This window comes from Macaca mulatta, chromosome 5 (assembly GCF_049350105.2).
Source record: "Macaca mulatta isolate MMU2019108-1 chromosome 5, T2T-MMU8v2.0, whole genome shotgun sequence".
Classification (NCBI taxonomy): Eukaryota; Metazoa; Chordata; class Mammalia; order Primates; family Cercopithecidae; genus Macaca; species Macaca mulatta.
The window spans coordinates 162,525,000-162,548,899 of NC_133410.1; the positions used below are offsets into that span (position 1 = coordinate 162,525,000).

At 39.2% G+C, this 23,900-nt stretch overlaps 1 long non-coding RNA gene across 4 annotated transcripts in view; it reads left to right on the forward strand.

The window, feature by feature from the left end:
* The window catches only part of LOC114678188 (uncharacterized), a 215,859-nt gene that overhangs the window by 97,274 nt on the left and 94,685 nt on the right, over window positions 1-23,900 (forward strand). For 3 of the 4 annotated variants that reach the window (XR_013417352.1, XR_013417349.1, XR_013417351.1), the window contains 3 exons: window positions 4,461-4,623; window positions 10,378-10,418; window positions 16,690-16,796. This is a non-coding gene — a long non-coding RNA (uncharacterized LOC114678188). The remainder of the gene's footprint in view (window positions 1-4,460; window positions 4,624-10,377; window positions 10,419-16,689; window positions 16,797-23,900) is intronic. The other variant, XR_013417350.1, reaches the window with a different exon arrangement.

A 23,900-nucleotide genomic window follows, 5' to 3' on the forward strand; every position in this document is an offset into this window, starting at 1 on the left:
TAGAAAAGTGAGACTCAAAGAAATAGAAAGTAAAATGGTGGTTGGTGGGTTTAGGGTGAGGAAAATGGGAAATGTTGGGCAAAGTCATAGTTATTCAGGATGAATAAGTTCCAGAGACCTAATGTTCAGCATGGCAACTATAGTTAACAATACTGTGTTGTATATTTGCAATTTGCTAAAAGAATAGATCTTTAATGTTCACCACAACAAAAAAGAAAATAGCTATGCGAGGTGATGGATATGTCACTGAACTTGATTGAGGTGCTCATTTCACAGTGTGCGCGTGTGTGTATATATATATATATATGTATACACTGTAAACATACGCAATTTTTATGTGTAATTGCACCTCAATAAAGCTAGAAAAAAAAAGAAATCAGTTACTGCTTTCTGTTCACAGACCTTCCTCTTAAGGTTTTCAAAACCAATTTTTAAAAGTTTTGATTTTTGTTAAAGATCTATCCTGAGCTTTCCAGATAGAGGGGGAAATAGCATTTTGTGAGTTAGGGTGGAATTTTTGTTTTGTTTCATTTTTGTTTCATAACATTTGCCCCCTAAAATATCCACTGACAGTCACATTTTCATTTTGCTTTTTAGTTGATTGAGCTACAGTGTTTTAGGCTCTGGGGACACAGAGATAAATAGGAGAGGTTTCTGCTGTCATGGAGCTCATGCCATAGCACTCGGTCTAACATGCGGTGCATGAGCTGCCAGCACATCCATTATTCATGCACATCATTGAGCCTTTGTACATGATGGGTGGTTTTCCATGTTCATTCATTCTTTTTTTACCTATTCATCCATTTATTTATTAATTGAGGGCCCAGAACTTACCTAGGACTTCTAAATAAATGCCTTCTACAATCAACGAAGAGAGAGATCACAGCCTTCCCAAGATTTCAGTGTTCCATGGATTAATTTTTTATCTGTGGTTCCAACTTAGTGATGTTGGAACCTGGAGGTGATGAAGGCTTGCTGACAATAACAAAATCCATTGTTCTCAGGATCATGCTATTATGAGAAGTTTAAAATTTGGAAAATAGCTTTACAGAAAATAAAAATCACAATCAAAATGGATACAAGTTATTGAAGATGACTTAACCAGAATATATTCAAGTTATTAAACTTAGAGCTGGGAACTTGAGAGACCTCCTTCCCTTCCAACGTTCCAATGTCCTCTTCCAATGTGTTCCAAAGTGCAATAAAGAGAAAAACCCACTGGCTAAGAAAAATATTGCCTAGCTGTGCTGTAATTCAAAGCAGGTTTCTCAATCTTTTCCTTCTGAATTTTTTTTTGAGTCTCAGAGCAAAAAGGGTAACCACAGGCCCTGTGAGGGAATGATCCTGCCCGAATGAGGGCTCGGAATCCAGAACCTTTTATCAAATATTTTGTCAAGACAATATTTATTTATCATAAAAATCAAATCCATTTTCTGTAGTTTCCATCTCTCTTAGCCTGCCTGTGAACCTGTGCCTCTGCATTCGATGGGTTAAAGAGCTCTTTGCTGAATGGATTTATAAACAGAAATTTGAACACAGTGGTTTAACAAGTGAGATAGAAATACATCTTCTTCTATATCCTACCTGCCCCTTCTGGCTTTTCTGTTTTTCCGAAAGGCACTACTCATTCTTTGGCCTATCAGCATGGAGCCATCTATGAACACTCTTCTTTCTTTGCTCCCATAATCCACTGGCAGAAAATTTTAAAACTCAGAAGTACAAAAAATAAATGTGAACGTTTACCTTCACTTCTCCATCCTCAGTAGGTCTTTAAACTCAATTACTTTTAACCATTTGTATTTTTAATTCTTATGCTTTACCCCCAATACTCTGAGTAATATATTCATACCTCTGCTAATTAATGTGTTGACCTTAGATATAGCATCTATTCATTCCTTACAATGAAAGAATAATAATTAACTTGCTTATACTACCCAACTTTTACCCTCCACATTTTTTGTTTTGTGCTATTTATATTTGTTCTATTGCTTCTCTTTATAAAATACTTAAACTTCTTCTAGAGAAATTATCAATTTTAGAAGATATTGCTTGCCTTACTATGAAAGACCAGGAAATAATCGTGCCTGTACTTTTTCCACTTTATTTCCTCCATGTAGCTTCTCTGAGCTATGCATTGCTTTCTATTCACTTTGCTTTCCTTAATTCTTTCCCCGTTTTCCTACCTTTGATTATGGTGATCAAGTTTTCTCTGTTCCTCGGATCTTTTTACTGATTTGAAAAGTTATACATACACTTTATATTCTTTTTAAAGGTTACCCTTAAAATTTTAATATGCATGTTTCATGTGACCTAACATTAATCCATGTCTCTATCCTTTTCTGAAAGAAGGTCAAATCATAAAATGCTTTAACCCAAACTCCTTCTTCCTGTCTTCTCTGTTAACTATTATTTGAAATTTTAGTTGAACTTAGTTTTATAACTTCCCCAAAGAGATCATTTAGATTTACCAAATGCGAGAGCCTGGGAGGTGCCCTGCTCAGATGTCCCTTTAAGTGAGAACTTGTGGCAAGGAGTGTAGTGAGCTGGCAGCCTGCATTTGCTGTACCTTCAGGATCCATGGCAGTGTTCATGCCGAAGCTCTGCTCTGCGTGGGCCGTCTCCAGCCAGTGGCTGAGCTTAGGAGGAGCATGCAAACCGATCATTGCTGCCTGACATGGGACTCCTTCACAGGCTGCTTTGCTCTGCCTTCCTGCACTGGCCTGAGACTCTCAGAGATGCACTGCTGCCTCAGGGTCTTCCTTTCCAATCCTTCTTCATTTCCACGTCTCCTTTCACAGATGTCAGATCTGTGTCATGGTCTGAAGGATTTCCCTGACTACTCTTGCTTCATCTCTGCTTTCCTTTCCATGGGATTTCTCTGCAACAGATCTCTTGCATTTCTGATTCCATGATGGTGTGTCTGCTTCCTGGAGAGCTCAAAATGACACCAGTGTTTTCTAATCATTCCTTTGCTCCCTTGAGCTTCTCGTAGTCCTGCCATCTGTTCAGGCTGGATGCTTTCTTAGCGCACCATTCTCATTATCCTTAGTTTGTCCTACAAAGTCCTGTATGACCAGGTACCTCCTTACTGTCCAACGTCATCCTCACCCCATCAGTAAATATAGCTCAGCCTCATAGCCCTCCTTTTAGCTTCTCAAATGAACTAAGCTCTTTCCTTCTTGAGAGTTTTTCTGTGCTGGCCGCTCTTCCAGGAACCCTCTTCTCCCAGTCTTTATAGAGCCAACTCCTCATCTTTACATCTCTTGTATCATCTCTTCAGGGATGCTTTTCTCTGATCACTCCCGTTCTGCAGCTTTTTTATGTGGTAACACAGCAGCTGGTTGTTTTTATTTCCAAAATGATATTTTGCAATTATTTGTCTCTTTCCCACTAGGTAGCAAGCAGAGATTATATTCGTTTCATTCACCACTGTAGACTTAGCACTTAGCACAGGACCTGGGACAAAACAGATAGTAAAGATCTATTTTGTGAGTGAATAGTCCCCTCTTTCATGTTCACTGACACCATTCTTACCTCTTGTCTGTTCATTGCTGTAATGTCCTTAACAGTCTTACTATTCACGACAGCTAGATTAGTCTTCCCTGAGTATAGCCCCTTTTAGTGTTCATTTCTGCTCAAAAAGCCACCAAGGAGTTCCCATTCCTCGTGACTTAGGTACAGATGTCTCAACCTGGCACTCAAGGAAGCCACAAGGTCTCTCTTTCTAGCCTCATCTCCCTATGATGGTCTCTCGCTCAAGTCAAACTGGACAATCACCAGTCACCAAGCACATTCTGGGCTTTCTTCTCGCCACATCTTGGGCTATGCTAGATTGATCACCTGACTTTTTCTCCCCATCCCTCTTCCATCTCACTATGTTTTTGAGTCAAAACCTATGTGGACCCTCCCAGTGGAAATTCTTCCTCATCATTCTAAATTAATGTGCCAGATTTTACTCTAAAATCCCATGGCCCATTGTTTGAGATTTAAGGCACTTTCAAACTTACTTTATATTAAAATGATTGTTTACTTGCCTTTTCTTAACTTTACCAAAATCTATGATCCTTCATGACAGGGACTCTTTTATACGTCTTTTATGGCCTCTACAGCACTGAGAATATGCCTTCTTACTCTTACATTTTTATTTTTAAAATGTTACTTTTATTTGTAAATAATACTTTAATATAATTACCACTTTATTTTTATGAATATAAAATAATATATATATTATGGAAGACAGGAGAGACATAAAATATCAGAGAATAAGAAATAAACTGCAATTGCATCACCGGCCAATCATCATTTCTTAGCATTCTATTGTGTCTCTTTTTGTTTTCATTTTTCAATAGATAATGTTTGTATTAGCAGAGATCATATTGAATATACAATTTTGTGTTTTGGAGAGTTCCAAGAGCATTTGAAAAGTCTAGTTCTAAATTTTCTCTTTTTTTTTTTTCTAGAAAATACTCAAACAATAGGAGAACTAAAAACAACAACAAGAAAGTAAACCTCAAAATACATTTAATCAAAAGTAAGAGAAAAAAGAAACCCAAGAAAATCCCAGATTTCTTTTAAGTGCTGCCAAAAGCAGAGCTGAACAGGAAGCCCATGTTGTTTCTTCAGGTAAGACCAGAGGTTTCAAGGGGCTGTAAGGGCTTGAAGTTCTCAGAGCTGTCCAGTGAATATTCCTTTTGAACAAGAGGTCTCCACTCTGAAAGGGACAAGATAGAGCAGAGCAAGTTGTTTTGCTGAAGGAGGCAGAGGCTGGGTGCGGTGGCTCACGCCTGTAATCCCAGCACTTTGGGATCACCTGAGGTCAGGAGTTCAAGGCTAGCCTGGTTAACGTGGTGAAACCTAGTCTCCACTAAAAATATAAAAATTAGCTGGATGGGGTGGCACATGCCTGTAGTCCCAGCTACTCAGGAGGCTGAGGTGGGAGAATCGCTTGAACCCAGGAGGTGGAGGTTGCAGGGAGCTGAGATTGTGCCACTGCACCCTAGCATGGGTAACAGAGCAAGACTAAATCTCAAAAAAAAAAAAAAAAAAAAAAAAAAAGAATTTAGAGAGGGAAGATTCAGAGCACACCCTGGGGCCCTGGGAGTCCACAGGTGGCAATTCTTAGACAGCAATTGCAAAATATGACTTCCAAAATGGTGTGACAAGCAAGAACAATGTGGGGAGTTCAGAAGCCCGGGGCCAGTGGTAGAAACTCTCTTGAACAAAGCTGTGCCCTGAGACCTTGTTTGTGGCAATGTTTGATTATTTTAGATTGAGTTATAGGCAATGTGTATAGAAATTTTAGAGATAATTTGGATAGATAGATAATGTTATGTTTTTTCTAAGAGAGTTTTTTTTTTTTGCTTTTGACAGGCATTTAGGTTACAGAGAATTCACCTTAATTCAATTCAGGATTGAGCTGCTTTGAAACTAGGTTTTATTCTTTGTGATGACTGGTCTACTTATGATTCACCCTGATTCTTAGATTCTTCTTCCTTGGTTGACCTTTGTAGTAGTGTCCTAGGGCTTCTGTGTTAGGCTGTTCTTGCATTGCTATAAAGAAATACCTGAGGCTGGGTAATTTATAAGGAAAAGAGATTTAATTGGCTGATGTTTTAGCAGTCTGTACAAGCATGGCTCCAGCATCTGCTTCTGGTGAGGGCCCCAGGAAGCTTACAATCATGGCAGAAGGTAAAGGAGGAGCAGGCATATCACGTGACAAAAGCAGGAGCAAAAGAGAAGGGGAGGTGCCACACACTTTTAAACTGCTAGCTCTCATGAGAACTCACTCATTCATTATCACAAGGGCAGCACCAAGCCATGCATGAGGGATCTGCCCATGACCTGAACACCTCGCACTAGATCCCACCTCCAACATTAGGGATTACATTTCAACATGAGATTTGGAGAGGACAAACATCCAAACTATATTAGCCGCCATAAAATATTTACCATGAAGGTGGCTTAGAGCAACAGAAATTTATTCTGTCACAGTTCTAGAGGCTAGAAGTCCAAAATCGAAGTGTTGGCATGATCGTGCTCCCTCTGAAGGCTCCAGGGAAGAAGAATTCTTTGCCTCTTTCTAATTTCTGGTGGTTGCAGAAATCCTTGGCATTCCTTGGCTTGGAGCTGAATCACTGCAGTCTCTGCTTCCATTGTTACATGACCTTCTGCCCCGAGTGTCTGTCTTCATGTCTCTTCTCTTACAAGGATTCCAATCATATTGAATTCACGGCACACCCTACTCTACAATGGCCTCATCTTAGTTTTTAAAGATCTTTTAAACAACCGGATCTCATGAGAACTCACTCACTATCACTATCACAAGGATGGCACCAAGTCATTCATGAGGGATCTGCCCCCATGACCTAAACACCTCCCACCAGGGCCCCACCTTATAAGTAATGGCAAAAACTACAAATTATCTTTTGCATCAACCTAATAATTACAACTGTAAAAACCCTATTTTCAAAAAGTTAACATTCTGAGGTTCTAGGTAGACATGAATTATTTTATTTTATTTTTTTTTTTTGAGACAGAGTCTCACTCTGTTGCCTAGGCTGGAGTGCAGTGGTGCCATCTCAGCTCACTCCAGCCTTCATCTCCCAGATTCAAACGATTCTCATGCCTCAGCCTCCCTAGTTACTGGGATTACAGGCACCCGCCATCATTAACTTTTTTGGGGGGAACACTATTCAACTTAATGCAATCTTGAACTCCATTTTTGGCTCTAGCCCTGTGAAAGTTCTGAAAATCCTGTTCAACTTCTTAGTGTTTTAGCCATTACTTCTGAATGAACAAATGCCTTGAGGGCATATGTGCACCAAATGTCTGGCTTACCCTTCTGTGTTTCTTTTCTTAAGTTTGTTTGTTTGTTTTATTTTTTAATGGGAGAAGGTTAGCTTGATACAAGCTTATCAATCATAGCCTGAAACGGGTGTCTATTATAATGTTTTGATTTAATATTTTCCGTTATAATTTTCATTGCTCTTTATTCCTCCTTGAGTATTTAATTTCCATTTTGTATCATTTCCATTCAGCCTGAAGAACTTTCTTTAGATTCCTTGTAGTATGGAGTCTAATTTTCTCTGCCAATTTTCTAATGAAAAATTATCTTGTGTTTTTTTTTTTTTTTTTAACTTAAAATGTCTTTACTTTGTCTTATTATTGAAGGATATTTTGTGGGGTATGGATTTCTGGATTGACAGTCTTTTTTTAAAAATCACTTAAAAATGTTGCTCCACTCTCTTCTGGCCTTCATAATTTCATAGTGAGGAGTTGACTCATAATTGAAGCACTGTCCTCCTATATATAATGCCCCATTTTTCTCTTGCTGTTTTCCAGCTTTACTATTTATATTTGGCTTCTGACTCTGACTCCTAACTTCCAAGTCTGACTCTGATGTGTCTCATGTGGTTATCCTTCTTGGTATTCATGGAGCACTTTGGATCTGTAAATTTATGTCTTTCATCAAATTTGGAAAATGTTTGGCTGTCACTTTTTCAAATAGTTTTCTCCCCATTTTTTCTTGATTCTCCTGTTTCTGGGACTATAATTCATGCATGCAATTAGGTTTAACAGGTGCCGGAAGCTCTGTTCATTTTTTTCCCCCAATCTTTCCCCCACATTGCTCTATGTGCCCATTGGATTACAAATCCAGAAATGCTCTAAGTAAGTATATGTGTAATTGCAAATAGGAAACAATGTGTGCTAGAGTAATGAATAGTTATGTAAGTGTGGCAATAAGGAAAAAGATATACAGATATATGAGGAGAGGGTAGTCTTATCAATGAGCCCATTGAATTTTTCCATCTCCCAGATAAAATATTTATTGTAATTGGCAGAAATATGAACGAACACACAACGAATAGCATATTAAATAAGTTTTATTGAGAAGTTAGGGGAAGAAATCTAATTTCCATTTTGTAAGAACACCTACTAGTATAGCATTCATTTGTGAGTTCTCTTCCCACTACTACCCCATCTATTTAAGTTGTGATATACTTTTTATTGAGGAAGGTTTTGGTTAGTACAGTGTATTAGAATGGAAATGTGCTGAGGCAGGAGAGATGGAAGCAAGTTTGGAGATTGTCACATAACTCAGAAAAATCAAAGGGAGGTAAACTAGGAGGCTCCAGTCTTGCTAACCTGGGAACAGAAAAGTAAAAGCAGTATGGAAAGACGATAACTTTTCTGTAGAAGTCAAAAGTTATTCTCAGGATTTTATGTATATGTAATTCCATAATTAGAAATTATATAACTGTTCTCAACTTCATCAGTTTTTAAAATTGTTATTTCTCTACTTAATCAGTTTTTAAATAATCCTTCTAGATTTCCTCTTCTCCTTTAAAATTCTATAAATCCTGTTTCATCATCATGGCTTTGTTCATGTGTATTTGGTTAAAGGCAGAGTATGGATGCTTTAAAATATTTGAAGACAAAGCTCAAATAACTCTCTAATAATACTCATATCCAAACACTGACCCAAATAGGGCTAGCTTGATACACTCATGTACACAAGGGCATTTATCTCAAGGGAAAGATGTTGCTATACGTTTTGAAACTTTTTTTGTTAAAACATATTAATTTTTAATGTAGTAGAGTAAATTGGTTATAGCATAAATGTAAATAAAGCTGTCCTCTACCCCCAATCCATTAATGCTCAATTTAAATTTAAGAATTTCAAGATAAACTAATCAGGAACAGTTTTTCTCAAATCAAGCCAACCATCAAACTCCATTTGAAAAACACATTTTCCTCCTTTATTTGAGAGTAGCATTGATCCTTCACTTGTTGCTTTATTTGTGAGCAAATGAAAGCATCTGAGGGGCAGGGAAGCCCCTGGGAGTGTGACCGTCTTACAGACATTAAGCCTGCAGGTGGAGTCCTGGATCTCCTGACGTGGGGCTTAGTCCTGAAAAGGGCCTCTCTTTCCCACTCCTGGGAGTGCTGACCTCTGAAATGGGGAGTTTTGGGAAGTGGAGCCAAGAGAGGAGTTTAGATCCCCTGGAGACCTTATGGGGAATACTTTGGTTTCCCTTGAGAGCTCTTGCACCTTGAGCTCTTCCACCTTCTTGTTTGTCGCAGGGAGTCAGGGAGAGGTGTGGCTGTCAGTGAGACTAGGGATCGAGTCTTGATGCAGACACCAGGGAGGAAGCTCTTGCTGAGTCTCCAGTAGGTGGTTCTTGTCTAGTTTCCTAGCTATGGGTTGTGACCATCATTTGCTAAAACTTTAGGGAAGAAGGAGTGCTCAGATATTGAGGAGTCCTGACTATGTAACTCCTGGTTTGCTCACGGGTAAGCAGGCCTTCTTCTTTGTGCCCAAGTCTCTTGCTTTCTTATTGGTCTCAGTCTCCTTTCAACACTTCTTTTCACAACTCTTAGGGCTTGGGTCCTTATCTTAACGCTCAGTCTATGGAACCTCAGGAAACAATCTAACATCAACCATTTGCCTTTTATGGGGTTGGGATGGGGGTGGGTAGTTCTTTTATTTAAGACTTAGATCCCATTGTGAGAGAGCCTTTGCTTGCTACTAACCAAATTAGTAGTAGGTATTTGGGAGAGAAATTGGTTCATCTAATCTATTTAAGAGAAAAGTTGACTTTAGAGTGAGGATGTAATCCCGAAAGTTTGTGTATGAGTTGTGAATTTTTAAAATGTGATCTTTAGGTGCTCAGGCGTTTCTGGTGGAGGTGCTAGATGAGCTGAGTTGACAGTTAATTGGAACTTTCCTGTTGCAAAACCGAAAATCTCAACACAGTGTTTCCTGATGACCTGTTTCACTGTCTTATTTGTCTCATAGACTACGCACTACTTGCTCAGGTGGTGCACCAATACTTTGCTAAGGAAATTCAATCTCCTAGTGCAGTTTCTAAGACATATTTATTAATTGAGGCTGACTCACCATCCCAGAGTTGTAATATCATTAAAGGCTGTCCAATGACATAAGTCTTGAAAATGTTCCTTCAATTATTTGCACTAGTCCATTTACCCTGCTCCTCTTGTCTCCTGGAGCTGCAATCCTAGCTTAATCCCAAATTTGGACATTCATCTATTTATTCATTCATTCACTCAGTTCAAGCATTTAATATTTATTGGGTGTCAGCTCTTGTTGCTGTGCTAAACCCTCAGGGTACTAAGTTGAGTAAAACCTCAGAATTCCATAATCGGTGGAGACCTTAGAGATCATCCAGTGAAAAGCAAGAAAATCAGGATAAAATATCTCATCATGCATGAAAAAATAGCTTCTCTGCTCAAGAGAGGTGAGAAGCCAAGAATAACTCCATGTGCCAATTTCCCAGACTCTGAGAATTTTATAGGCTTAAAGTGCCACGGAGATTCTGTTGTCGTTTATGCTTTTTTTTTCTATTTGTATTACAGTTAACAAGATCAACCTTGCTGGGAAATGAACAAGTGACCAGGTGAGCTCAAGAGTCCTTTCCTTTCCCCCCAAACTTACGGATTTCTCAAATAGAAACTTAGGTCATTGCATATTTTAGGGATGCTTAAATAGACTTAAAGCTAACAGGGGTGTTAACTGAAATCTTTCCCTTTTTGGAAAAGTGAGGGAAGAGAAAGGACTGGAGGGCACAGATAATTTGGGTGAAGGGTTTCCACTCAGAAGGGAAAGTGAAAAATTTGGATGAAGTCAGTTTTATTCATGAGCTAGTAGCCTGTTAAACAGAATTATAGTTAAACTTGTGTTAATACAGCTAAATGCAGATCTTTACATACTTAAACTACCCAGAGAGTTGCTTGTTAGAATAGTGAGCTAATATTTAAGGGAATGGGTTTGAATATTAAAAATGCTCTGCAATGGCAATTTTTATTGTGATTTGAAATGCTCATCTCTATTCCCTATTTAGGAATTAGTGGATGATAGTCATGTTCTTTTCTGACATTTGTGAAACACAGCTTTCTTCTCTAGAGTTCTCCTATTCCTAGAACCTGTGCATGTGCATGCGTGCACACACACACACACACACACACACACACACACACACATACCATTAAAAAGGAATAATAATTCAGGATTTCTGAACACCTTTATTTAGGCAATTTTATGTCAAAATGATAAAATGTATTACATGTCCTTTTTAATGAAAGAGAAAGCAAACACTAAAAGATATAACATCTGCTGGAAATAGAATCTAAATTAAAAATTTGTGTAGACATAAGGACGAAGGGACAAAATATAGGGGCAGGAAGTATGACAAGATGTTAGTGTTAAAAATAATTTTTAAAAACATCATGGCTGATGGCAAGTACATAGATGAAATATTTTTGGAATAAAGAACTCATTCTGAATCTTATCTGAAGATTGACAGCAGTGTTTATTTGCTCAAGGCATAATTAATCTTTTAATAGATTCCCACTGAGTTTTCAGATTTTAATAGATGGAAAGGCCATATTCACTGACTATTTGAGGATTGAAATTTTCTTTCAGGAATAGTCATTCTTACCTGAATTATTAAAATGATTAATCCCTTACAAGTGACTAAGAACCACTGCTTACTTATTTCCCACTTTACTCATCTAAAGGAGGTTTGTGTTTATCAGCTGATATAATGTAGCCCCTTAAGTGAACAATATCATCCAGTCGTTTTGGTAAGACACCTTCTGTTTGGGACAGGAAATAGAAAACTAATCAGAAGGCAGATTTGTTTTACCTAACGAGGAAGAGGTATCATGAGGATCAAGTGAGAAAAAAGTATATTGAAAGATTATAAAGCACATAACGAAATGCAAGATGAAATTATGCTGTCTGATGACTCGTGCACAGCTGCAGCAAAATGCAGTGTTGTATAACCCACAAGTTTTGGAAGCTAGTCCTGTAGGTGGGTAAATGAGACAGCCTCCGATGTGGTATAATTTCAAGATTTCCTTAAGCTCTACCTACTTCCTCAACAATAGAACCACAGCTTTGGACTGAGATGTTGGCTCCAGAAAGCCTCTGTTGAAAGGACTTTCCTACAAGGTAGAGAAAACAAATGAACTGACTTTATCAGACTAACCAACTCTCACCTAAAGAAAGCCTATGAGGGAGGGAAGCACAGGACAGATAATTTTTGAAGGCATGAATGTGAGATTAAGATGGATAGTTCCATGCATGCAGGTTAAGATGGAAAGTTTATTCTGGGGAGGACAAGCCCTCAGCAGTATCCTGGTTGGAGGTTCTGGTAATCTAGGGACAGCGTGAGAGCACTGTGTCACTTGTCTGGAAAAGAAGATAGAGGAGAGGAAGTTTGCAAGTGAAGGACACACCCAGGGCCTACACTGCCTGTGCCACAGTTCAGCTGCAGCCCAGTCCTGCGTGCCTGACCTCAGTTCATTGATCTCTGAGCGTGCCCATTCTCTTCATAAAGCACCTTTGTTTTCTGCCCAGTGCACAAACATCACGACCCGTGTCTGAGAATGTTGGGAATTTTATTAGGTCCATAAAGTTTTAGCTGTGGTCTAGTCCACCGAGGCCAAAATAAATAAATAGAGAGAGTGTAAAAGTAACATTAAAAAAAAAAAAACCTGGCTTAAAGAAAGAAAAACTACTGAAGCTCTAAAATAACTTTGTCACAGTGGTTTTAGAGGGGATTTCTCCTTACCAGCTAAGAACTCTGTAAAGTGCAGGCTGAAAAACTGCAGTATAATTGCAGCCAACAAATTCACTTTTCAGATTGCTCTGAGAATATTCTGTTCTATGGAGTTAGGTTTAGAGGTTAAAATGATTGACAACTGATTGGCCACAGGCCTAAAGCTAACTGGATAAAAAAGCAAAATGCCTTGACTCTAAGAGTCAGGCTTTCTGGGAAAATACTAAAGATAGAATTAATTACTATTGATAATGTAATGCATTTCCCAGTGAACCCTTTCTCTTATCTACTTTCTTAAGGTTCAAAATTCATATCATTCAAATTTTCTCCTGCTTATGTCTTTAGAGTCATAATAATAATATTAATTATGATTACTATTAAATATAATAATGATTTGAGTGCTTATTATGTGTCAGGCACCATTCTAAGAACTTGAAATGCATTAGTTAATTTACTTCTCACTATGTAAATTAGCTACTGGTATTATCCTTCATTTTATAGCTGAGAAAACTGAGAGACAGACCAGTGAGGTGACTTGCCTTAGGTCTCAGAACTAGGAAGTTGAGAACCTGGAAAGAAAAAATATATATCTAGCTATGAGCTCTTAATGAACTCTTAAGCTCATGAAAACATTACAAATGAATTTGTAACTACACTCCTTGCTTGGTGTCTTTCCGCATTGTCATCATTATCAAAATCCTTTTTGGGTGTTTGGTATGTGTCCTAAGAATGCAATTAATTAGTAGTGGAAAAATTATAATGTTGAGTGGAAAAAACAAGGTTCAGAACAATAGTAGAATATGATGCCCCCTGTGTAAAATTTAAATTTCCATACTTAAAACGCCATAGAATGTTCATATCACATATGGGTGTTTGTAAAAGCCATATCAACTTCATGAAAGTAGGGCTTTCTGGTCCATGAGGAGGGGAATGGAGGGGTTGGTGGTGAGTCTAGAAGCAATAACTTGAAATAGGGACAGTCGTTAATTCTGAGTGAAATGACTGTTGTTCTCTGGACTTTTTGTATTTCTTAAATTTCTATTACAATTTTTTTTAGAGATAGAGTCTCACTATATTACTCAGGCTGGTCTCAAACTCCTGACCTCAAGCAATCCTCCCTCCTCAGCATCTTGAGTAGCTAGGGTTACAGATGACAGCCACCATGGCTGGCTAAATTTCTAAAAATATGATAAGCAGGAATATATATGAAGGACACTGATTCCTGTGCCAAAGAGGCCTTCATTTTAGTTGGAGAGTCAAGATGTACAGATAAGGAGGAGACTAAGACAAGGTGTCAAATTAGTGCCATAGCATGTAAGGCTTGCGGAGTTTCACAGGAGAGATCACTCAAGGTGAGGAGAAGTGGGTACAGCTACATGGAAGAGGGAGATGTGAGTTGGGCCTTGAAGCTTTAGCCTAGACAAGTGGAGAGGAAGGAATCCCAGGCAGAGAGCTGGACAGAAGGCCAGACTGTGGGGGGAAATCTAGCGGTGGCATTCACAGCAGTGGTGAGAGTCAAACGAGACAATGTATGCAGAACATCTAGTGTGGAGTTGGTACAATACTGATAAATGTAATTCACGCAATACCAAACAATAAAAGAGGCATTACCCAGCCTCTGTACTGATGTTCATGATCCTCGTGGCCTATTGTTCAGAGTCACACCCAGGGGCATTTATTACCTTCATTTGAACCTCAAAGGCACCATAAGTGTTTAAGGGGTCATTTTGTTTATAAAGACAATGCCCCACTTTAAGACAGATCACAAAAATGGCCACCATATGTTTCTAGAATATCACCTCTGTTTTATCTCCAGAGCTACCTTAGAAGTGGTACGAGAAAAAACTTAGAAAACAGTTATTTTTTGGCCGGGCCTGGTGGCTCATGCCTGTAATCCCAGCACTTTGGGAGGCCAAGGTGGGCAGATCACGAGGTCCTGGCCAACATGGTGAAACCCCGTCTCTACTAAAAATACAAAAATTAGCTGGGTGTGGCAGCGCTTGTCTGTCATTCCAGCTACTTGGGAGGCTGAGGCAGGACAATTGCTTGAACCTGAGAGGCGGAGGTTGCAGTGAACTGAGATTGCGCCACTGCACTCCAGCCTGGTGACAGAGCTAGACTCAGTCTCACAAAACAAAACAAAAGAAAAAAAAACCAAAAACAAAAAAACCAAAAACAAACAAAAAAAAAACAAAAAAGAAAACAGTTATTTTTCATTTTTCACTCAAAGACTGTCAGAAGAGTGAGAACACACACACAACTGAAGGAGGAGGCAGAAGGAGAAAAGGCCAATGAAAGGCAAGGGTGAAGTCGTGTGATTATTTAGAAGGAGGACAACTGTAGCCTCATTGAGTGATCTTGGAAATATTAGTTCCTGATTGTTCCATGGTTTTCTAATTGGGCAAGTAGTTGACTTCACAACTGTGGCAGCATATCTCCTCTGAGTTAGCTGAGGAGTTTGTGTATCAGGACACAGATTGTGAACAATTCTCCTTAGCTCGTTCACCTGGTATGATCATATGGGGCATTTACCACAAGTCCCCTGAAAAGGAAAATAGGTGTATTCATGGCTGTCTGGGCATTATGGCAGTGGGACACCAGACCCAACTCCTCCCGTTCCCCTCCCATCCTGCAAAACATACCCTTAGTCTTTTCCAGTACCAGTTCTCAATGTTCTCACAGTCCAGGTGTTTCTTTTTAGGATGTATGTGTTAGGTGATCGATTGGAATATGCATGGTCCCTACTGGACTACAACTTGGGTGGTACCTATTTTGTGGTTGGTCCATTTCTCTGAGGGAAGGTAAATGGATCTGAAGTGGGTCTCAGCACACCACAAGGACACTCCATTACACTCATGGTGGCAGCTCCCCACGAGCAGGGCTGGGTTCCTTTACTGGGAGTGCTTCTGCACTTAGTGCAGTTACCCTTTGTTCCTTTCATTTTTACTGGGCTCAGCTTTTCACTGGTCCTTCTCTCCTAAGACTGCCATATGGAAAGTGATATCTTAGCTCTCATTGGCTTATTTTGAGTGGAGGTAGAGCGAGGGAGTCCAATTATTATTGTCTCAATAAGAGACATACTGAGACAATAATATTGTTATCGTCTCTTGTCTATTATTTTGTCTATTGTTATTATTGAGATAATAATTAGACACCCTCACCCTACCTCTGCTCAAAATAAGCTTTAGCTTATTCAGAAAAGCGAATTTAGCAACACCAATGAAAAAACATTTTTACAGTAAATTTTGTTAATTTCTAATGTATTTTCACACACATAAACGTATCCTGTTCTGGACCTAAATATATAGAATATAATTTTTACTTCTCTTTTATCCAAGGTGAAAAAAATGAAAGTAATAGTATTCTGAAAACTTCCCCATACACCCTGCCATTCACTTTGTTTTTGTATATTCCTTATTGATGCTCACTGAGTGATCTTTGCAAGACTAGTTCTTGATTATTCCTTGGTTTTCTAATTCAGTGAGTAGTTGGTTTCACAACTGTGGCGGCATATCTTCTCTGAGTTAGTGGAGCCACTGAGATGACTCTTCAAAGAAAACCCACAGGGCTATCTGGTAGTCAATCCAAGTGGAACAACTTTAATACAGACAGTGGAAGAGGCAGTAGAGATGTCCTCAGTTCTTGTTCACAGCCCTGAAACAGAAGGATTTAAGGCTACTTGAAATTTTGGATGGGAAGAACCTAAAGTCTCTCACATATTGTAAGGTAGACTAGCAAAATATCTAAAACGTATGGAATCGGGAGCTAGACTACCTGGTTAGAATCTGGCTCCTGATACTACTGGTTATGTAACCCTGTTCTTCAACGTTTTCGTGGGTAAAATGCATGTTCCAGGCTGGGCTGTGTGGAAGCAGATGAAAAGATGGAGTTTGGTGTGCAGGGCATTGATTAGAGATCAGGACCTGTAAAAGGAAAAGGGAGGAAGGGAATAGGGCAGAGGGAGAATTCAAACAGTGATTCAGGCCTGACAGTATAGGGAATAGTTCAGTGGGGAGTCCTGGAGTGAATATTGTCCATCAGTGTTACCCCAGGTCAGGCTTCTGTGGCCAGGTCTTTCTTTCCCCAACTCATTCTGCTGACACAGGGTTCCTGTGTGAAGAACATGACTCTGGATAGGACAGCTCTGCAGTTGAGACAGACGCTGAAGGAGCTGGAGGCTACCTGCTGACCACTCTCCCCAGCAGCTGAGAAGTGAGTCCTTTTTTGGAGTGGGATCTTGGTGACAAAATCTCCATGCCTATCAAAAAAGCAAGTAATAATAATACCTACCTCCATAGGGTTATGATGAGGATTAAGTGAGCTATTATCTGAAGAGTTCTTAGCTTTTGCTAAGAACCAAATAGCTTTTGCTGCTATTATTGTGTGTGCGTATGTGTGTGCAAGTGAATGTAGGCAATGTTTCTGCTCCATCACCGGAATCTTAGAGAATGATTTCTAGAATGTAGTGAACTAAAGTGAGTGTTTCCACATCTCGTTTGCTCTCTCTCTCTGTTATTGCAAATTCTGCTGCTAGAAGCTCATGGGTTATTTTATGCATTACTTTGTTATGCAATTCAGGTGGTCTGACTTGTTAGTCTTCTGGACATTGTGAGTGTTACAAATCTTTTGAATCACTCTGGGCAGTCATGATATAAACCTTGGCCCGTTTTTCCTACTAGATGACAAAATGCGAACAGTAGGAGCCAAGCAGAACTAAGGAAGGATGTGACTTAGGTTGGGGCTCCTAGGGAAGGTTGAACAAATTGTAAAAGGAAACAAACAAACTTCTGTGCACTGAATCCTCAATTCAGACTCTGGGAGAGCAGGGGGCTCTGTAGGGCTGACTTAGATCAAGAAGCCTGGTGGTTCAGGTACACAGAAGGCCCAGCCTAGCTCTGTAGATTGGCTGGCTTTTGAAATTCCAGACTCTGGTTCAAGCTTTACCTGGACTTGTCTCAAATGCTGTATGCTCAAGGAGCAAAGAACTTAACCCTTTGAAACTGTCTGAGGTTACTTTTCAGATTGAATTGGGTAACAAAGGACTCACTCTTGTTGACAAAGAACAGAAGATGTTTGCTTCCTGGGGCACAGTGGTTGGTACTAGGATATATTCATTTAAAGAATGAAGCTGCGAATAAAAGTTATGATTTTGGAGGAGCTCACAGTCTGAAGAAAGGGGAGCACAAACTGACAAAAATGTGTATGTAAAAATATGAACTTACATGTGAACACTGAGAGAATGGGGTCTACTTCATGGCTAGGTGAGTTCTGAAGGTGTTTTTGAGAGGAGGCTCTGAAGAGAGGAGTCTGGGAAGACTATGAGTAAAGTAAACATTTTGAAGAATGCTTTGAAGGAGGGAAAGAGATAATGACTTGTTGAAAAAGAGACCCCCTTAAGAATGCATGTTTGTGAGTTCCTTATACAGCTGAACCTTGAACAACACCAGTGTTAGGGGTACTGACCCCCCCCCCCACAGTAAACAATTCATGGATAACTTTTGACTCCCCCAGAACTGAACTACTAATAGCCTACTATTGACCAGAAGCCTTACTAATGATGTGAACAGTGGATTAACACGTATTTAGTATGTTATATGTATTATTTATTGGATCCTTACCATAAAGTAAGCTGAAGAAAAGAAAATGTTATTAAAATCATAAGAAAGGTAAAACACATTTACTATTCACTAAGTGAGAGAGGATCATGGTAAGTTTCTTTATCCTCATCATTTATGTTGAGTAGACTGAGGAGTAGGAGAATTTTTTATTTTTATTTTGCTGTCTCAGGGGTGGCAGAGGTGGGGAGATGGAGGAGGTGGAAGTGGAGACAGGAGAGGCAGGCACTCCCGGTGTAACTTTTATTAAAAAACATCCGTGTATAAATGGACCCGTGCAGTTAAAACTTGTCTTGCTTAAGAGTCAACTCCATGCAGAAATCATATATCTGTCACTTTGGTATCCCTAGAACTTTGCATAGCATTTGGTACATGGTAGGTCTCAAAAAATGTAGGTTGAACTGATGGCAATCACTCAGGCTACTGCGTAGGGGATGGGTTGGAGTAGATGGAGACAAAGGCAAAGAGAGATGTGACCGTGAGCCAAGGATAAGAGGTCTAGAGAGGCCATAGCTAGGACACCAGGAACGGACAAAGGAAGTCTAACACATGTATGGATCTGTGTTTCCCAATCAGGATCTATAGATACATTCTCAAGGCCCAGCAAGTGCTCCCTAAGATTTTGAAAAGGCTGCTTTTCTTTTTGATCATCTGAATAAACCATATTATAACTAACCCTGCTGTATGATTTAGATGCTGTATTTTCTTCGTATTTGTAGTTGAGAATTGGCACCATGTAATTGCCAAAATGACAGCATTTAACTTTTAATGTGCTGTTAGGCACGTCTGGTTGTCATTGGGTTGGTTGCTCCTAAAGTCAAAATCACAGTAACCATTCCTTGGCTGCCGCTGTTCAGCAGATGACTGTTTACCCAGGAGTCTAAACACTAGCGATGCTCAAAGAACAAAATTGTCCTAAATGACTTTAAAATATGTATTTTAAACTATTTATGTAACAATGATAAGCTCTGGTGCATTTGCTCCTGTGGATGCCTGGGATTTACGTGTCCCGGCAGCATAAGGCATCAAGGAGGTATGAATGACCATAAATGGTCACTACAGAATAACAGCAGTTTCCCTACAACCCCCTTGTCTCTGGCTTTCTGTCTTTCTCTGATAAGATGTGTTGTGGTGCTTCTGGGATATTCGTTATTTTGGCAGGTAACAGCTAAGCAAGTGCTAAAATGTTCAGTTGAAATTTGGCAAATATATTTTACATATCCCATTGTTTCTTCCAAATGCTGGAAAGAAAGAATAAGGGGATGAGTATATGAAATATTGGGGTGGAGCAGTGTTTTCCATCCTTGTGTGCTTTTGGAATTAAGGCTCTAGAAATATAGGGAATCCTGATGAAGCTATAAACCAGGACATGCAAAAAAAAAAAAAAAAAAAATGCCAGAGTGTGCAGGTCAAATTTTAAAAATTGGTTCCAAAGGCATAATTTCTCCTTTGCCATGAAATTTGCCCTCAGAAGGACCTTTCATAGAGCAAGATTTTGGTTCCTTGGTTATTTGATATATGGACTTGTTGATTTGGTTTGCAAGAAAATGGGATGGTGTGGCAGAGTGATCTGTTGTTAAAATGTTGAAGCTGAATGAGAAAATAAAATGGTGAGTTTAATATGTAAATGATGTGATTGTACCATATGATATTATAGTTCATTATATGGAGGAAATGTTTGCAGTTACTGGAATACAGACAAAAGGTTGTAGAATTGGGTTATCATGTGGTAAATGGTGGCATAGATAGGCTGAACTCAAATGACGTTGGTTAGTAGCAGTTAGTTTCAGAGAGTCCATTGTGCATTGTGTTTGGTTTGGGCATGTTAATATTACCTGGTTCTTTCAGAATTACCAATATATTGAAGTGTGTAAGTGTAATCCATGCGGTCAGCTACTTTTGTCTGTTTTATCATTGTATCTCTAGCACTTTCGACAGTATCTGGTACATAATAGATACTCAATAAAAACCTTTTGGAATGAATAAATTTAAATTTTATTGGTTTTATACTTTCATTGTTTTAGTTCATAGATTTGTTTTTGTTTTACAATTGCATAAGAACTTCATGCTTAAGAACTTTAAACCTAGTTCTACATTGTGCACATTGAAATGAAATTAAGATAGTTAAATTCAACCAGAGTCTGTGAAAGTGTTTATTTTTATTGGTGTCTATATCTTACTCTAGTTTGTCAAGCACTGCAATGGAGGAGGAGTAATCAAGTTACAAACTCTGTTTTGTGTGTGTTAGAGGGGAAGAGAAGTAGAAAGTGAAACAAAGGAAAGAGAAAAAGAGAGAGCTTAGACATGAAGCCAAGACTATGAACCTAGGAGTTTTCAGGGACTGACACCATTGCTACTGTAGTGGGTTAAATATTTCCCCCCCCGCAAAAAAGAATGTGAAACCAGAACTGTGAAGGTGACCTTATTTGGAGTAAGAATTTTTGCCATTGTGATTAAGGCAAGGATCTAGAGATCAAATCCTGGATGAGGAAGGGCACTAAATTCAATGATGGGTATCCTCATAAGAGAAAAGGAAGAGACATACAGAGACACAGAGAGGAAGGCCACGAGAAGAAGAAAGCAGAGGTTGGACTGATGCATTTACAAGCTCAGAAGCACCAAGAACTGTGGGCAGCCACCAGATGCTGGAGGAGAGGCGGGAAGCAGGTCCTCCCTCAGAGCCTCCAGAAGGAACCAACCCTGATGACGCCTTCACTTCAGACTTCTGGCCCCTGGAACTGTAAGGGCATACGTTTTTATGGTGCTAAGCTACCACATTTGTGGTAATTACTGCCCTAGGAAGCTAATACAGCAGTGGGATATTGAGATAAACAGAGCTCATCCCTAGAACTGATGAAACACTAATACGCTTGCTTATTAATAAATAATTTATTTACTTACAGAATTTTTAAAAGTAATGTCTCTCCTACGTGGATTCACATTTGAGAAGCTCTGCACAAGACCCTTTAAAAACCACCGAACTCCTACAAAGCAGATTTCTGACACGAAGGGCTTTTTCCTTTTGTTCAGAGCCTCAGTTATCGCCATACACCCCCGCCTCTCCTCCGCGTAGCACACATTGGCTTGAGTGTGCTCATGCACTCCAGGCAAGGATCCTCTTTCATTGTTCCCCTCCTTTGAGGTAAAGAAAGAGCAAAATGAGGTGACTGGTTTGCTAAAGGAGCTATTCCAAATGATTATTGCTAACACACAAACCCAAAGCCAGATACAATCCCATGAGTCATTCTTGACTAACATTGTAATCTGTCCATGGACTTAATAATTGTCATATTTCCATGTGTTGTCTTCTAATCATTAATCTCTTTCTGCATGTGAGGAGTACTTTTCAATGTGGCTGTCCAGAAGTTAAGACTGGAAAGGAGTATATTTTGTCTTTATAGAAGTTTTAAAACTCAATTTAAAAATATTTCCAAATATACCCTGAATATCTAAAATATCAAATAATCATTGAATAAGTGCCACATCCATGAGGGTTTTTTTTTCTTTTTTTTTTCCTGGCAGGAAGATAAATAAATTAGATCAGCATGGGTCCTTCAATCTTCTTTTGAGAAACCTGTACATTCCTTTCCTGTCACAATGGCTAGAAAAGGCACTTTATATTCCACATCCCAAATAGAGCCTTCGGTTTAGAAATGCTAGTGTTTTCATCTGCCTAAATCAGAGAGGACTCTGAAGGGTGGGAAGAGGTATTATTTTTCATTTCAACAATTTTAAAGAATTAACTTTCCAGAAGAACTTTTGTTCCTATAATAAACCTAATTAGACCTACTTATTCATTTGGAAAAAAAAAAAAAGAAAAAAAAACTTGGAAGAGCCAAGAATCTGTCAGCTCCATAATAGCGGTTGACCAAGCTCTGGCGTTGAACTCTCGCAAGATTTCTGCAGGGCGAGAGGACTTTTGGAGTGGAAATAAGCCTTACAAGGAAGCAAACCTGGGGCGACAAGATCTGGGCTTGACTCTGTTGCTAATGTGCTCTGCAGTCAGGGAAGAAAGATTTCATCTCTGAATTTAATTTATCTGTTAGGATATTTCCCAAAGTGAAACTGCCTTCTCCCCTAACCCAAAGGAATGGGGACTGTCTTGCAGTGAAGCAGCCCACAGTGGAGGAGAAGCTTGAGAGATGCTATGCACGTGTTCCTAAAGCTGGGTGTAAAGGAACTTGAAACAAATGAGGTTTTCAATAGATTGGCAAGCTTGGTATTGAGGCATCTTCTGTGTTTAACCTGTGGGTGAAATAACTACCTTTTGCATTATGTTTTCACGCACAATAAAGCCCCTGGATCAGGAGGCCAAGGAGGCAGGCTGCATAGTAGAGAGAGAGCTTCACGTGGGCTCAAATCCTACCTCTCTCTCTTCCTAGCTGTGTGACCTTAGAAAAAAGACTTAAGTCACCTGACTCTGTTCTTTCAGTTGTGAAATGGTCATAGCTATGGAGAATTCAGAGTCGATGCTGGGCGTTGAAACCAGTTAGTGTGTCCAGATACCCAGCAGGTGCTTGGCCCTAGGGTGGTCCTCGCCATGAAAGTGCAACAACAAATTCTTACCTCTCCATTCTCTCACTGAGTGAGCATCCCCCGGTTCCTCACTTCAGTTCCTTATATGCTGGCATGCTTAAATATTACTTTATTTCTAGACTTAGGTAAGATTTGGTTTGGCTGTAGGTCATAGAGGCCCCAAATGTCAGCAGCTTAAACTAGATAGGAATCAATTGATTTCTCTGTAGTAGAAGTCTGCAGCAGACAGTACAGATGATCGTTCTGCTCATGAGTCCTGGGGGACCTGGGTAACTGCTCTTTTGTTTCTCCCTCATCCTAGCCCCTCATCTCATTTCCCATCTTCAGTAAAGGAATAGAAGAGAATGTGGCCAATAGACAGAGGAAGTGAGATCTGAGAACTACGGATAGTAAGAGTGAGTTTTAATAATTTTTGAGTCCTTTGTAGTCCTTGAGGCCAACTCCACCCCGATATCTCAGTTTGATATCTCCAACAAGTCTGTGTTTTGCTTCAATGTGAGTTGAGTTTCTGTCATTGCAACTGATTGACTCAAGACAAATTTATGCCTCTAGTTCAAAACTCATGGGAAGCACTGCTCATAGACCTAGCTCTGAGTCTGGGCTAAGTTAAAGTACTTTAGTTTTAAAACTAACATTTTTTTTAAAAAACTAAAAATCTATCATCTGTAAATGTACTAAGCAGATTTATCATTTTAAAATGTAGGCTTAGCCATGAGGTTAGGAGCATGTAGTGTGGTGCCAGGGCACCTTGGTGCAAATCTGAGTCCTTTCACTTAATTAGAGGATGATTCTGGCAAACTACTTCATCTGTCAGTGTCTCAGAGAGATGCTAACCACTCTACCTCATAGGATTGTTCTGAGGATTAAAGGAATTAATATCAGTACAAGTTAAAATAGTGCTTGGATCACATCAGCTATAATACTTTACAAGATACTTGTATAAATTACTAAGATCTGTTTTGGGGGCTTTCAGTGCAGGCAGAGGTTTAAATTAATTTCACTCTTCTGTTCATGGAAAAATTAATAACCATTAATTAGTTACTTTATAAAACTTTATTGGTAATTTAAAAATATTTTTAAGTAACTACTCTAGAATTTACCAACTGAATATTGCCAGATTTTAATATATTGGGGTTGCTTCATACAAGATAAATCCATATACTTA